Genomic DNA, 2,097 nt, shown 5'->3' with positions numbered 1-2,097 from the left:
ATGCTGAATTTGAGATTTTCATTTGTTGTCATTTGTAATCATCAAAATTAATTGAAATATATGAGTTTGTATGTAATGTATGAATATAATATACAAGTTTCACTTTTTAAATGGAATTACTGAAATAAATCTACTTTTTCATGATATTCTAATTTTATGACCAGCACCTGTAGTTCCTCAAAGTGGAAGTAAGTGAGGTGCATTTCGCTTATGCGGATTTGACGTCAGCACCGTACGTGCAAAGAGCCTATTGCATTCTTAAGTCTGTGTCATTGGAAAACCTTCAAAATGTCAAATAATGTTGGCTACGATTACAAAATAATATAAATTGTCAAATAACCAAAACTATTGTTCAGTCTTATAAAAAGGTAATCATGCGATCTGTTTTCAAGCTGCGCTGGTTAACGCACAAAATATGGACATACCAGTAGTTGCCTGCTCGGGTGCTCCTATAGAGAATCATCCAATAAGCTGGCAACACAGTAATATTTCATAAAATATGAATACGAGGAGTTACATAGGAGTTAACAAAGGTGGTCTGAATTTTTTCCATGGCTATATTGAGGAACAAAATTTAAATTTAATTAAAATGTAAAACTGAAACATGTAATAAGCCTRTTTTATAATCTAMTCTAGAGCAAGCTTAAAAGACTCTWTAAGAGACTTGAGGAGAAGCATTTCATCCCCTACTATTGTTTGTAAATATTTTTCTTTTAACAACAAATATTAAACATTTCAAAAATCAAACTTGTGCCTGGAATGTATGCTCTTTATAAATTAATGTCCTTTGATTAGTTTTTTAACATGACATGTATACAATATTTAGCTTACAAATTATTAAATGAATATAGTCTTCAGTAATTGCTGTACAGGATTATTATTAATAAAATAATTTAATTGTTTATTATTATAATTCATAATTATATTTATTATTAGGGAGGAATTTACCCAGGCCTGTATTTATAAAGGCTCAGGCTGTCCAATAGGAACAGACCTACCAACCAATGGGCGAGATGGCCAATAAAATAATGTACATGGCCTACAATACAGTTTTGCAAGCAAGGCACACAGAAATATTTACTAAATATCAAACACTACCAATTTAGAGATGAACTTCGGTATAGGATCAATACAAGCTTGATGACATCAATACTGTTATGTACACTCTTGACTTTATTTTTCACAAATAAAGTGAAAAATAAAGTCAGAGTCTCCAAACTGTTTGGWCTCAGTCATTAGTCGAAACCCCTCCTTTTGTTGTGTCCACATGCAATAGAAGTTTTGTTTAGTTGTTGACACTGTATTTTTTGTGACATTGTTGCTTCTTTGCTATTGTTGCACTACGAACTTTTTTCATGAACAAACTGTGTGTAGTAGAAAACATTTTAATAAAAAACGTTTTTATTAACCTAAAATCTTCGTCCTGAGTTTTTTCATAATCGACAAAATAAACATAAAAATTACAGTTATTCAATTTACATAACATTTCAAGCAAAAACTATTTTATCGACACTGGCATCAGTGAAGCCCTGTATTTACTTAGTATCAGATCAATACCAAAATTCCCAGTATTGACCACCAATGAATTTTTCCTAAAAGGCAATGACAGAAGATATATATTCTTTTTTTTATGGCTGTTTCTATACAGAAACTCACTGCTTTCTCAGGTTATGTTTTAAAAAACAATCAGTCTGCTCAARTTACTTTTCACCACTATTCCATTTTAGCTGTTTATTATTCACAATCTTTCATCAGTTAAATTACTTTATGGAAAATTTTGCCAAGCAATTTTTTCCATTTCTGCAAAGCTGATGAAATGATTTTACACATGTAACTCTATCTTTAGGTAAGCAATGTTCTGTTGTTCACTACATCAACATAGTTTAATCCAGTGATTCCCAAAGTTGGGGTCGGGACCCAAAGTGGGGTCCTGAAACATCAAGGTGGGGTCCTGAAACATCAGGGTGGGGTCCTGAAACATCAAGGTGGGGTCCTGAAACATCAAGGTGGGGTCCTGAAAAGATTTTCTAAATTAATTACATTTTTGCCTTAGTTGCTTAAAATGTATACACGTAGAATAATATTGTTACTATGCCC

This window comes from Austrofundulus limnaeus, unplaced genomic scaffold (genome assembly GCF_001266775.1).
Source record: "Austrofundulus limnaeus strain Quisiro unplaced genomic scaffold, Austrofundulus_limnaeus-1.0 Scaffold96, whole genome shotgun sequence".
NCBI classification, from domain to species: Eukaryota; Metazoa; Chordata; class Actinopteri; order Cyprinodontiformes; family Rivulidae; genus Austrofundulus; species Austrofundulus limnaeus.
This window is presented reverse-complemented; position numbering follows the sequence as displayed.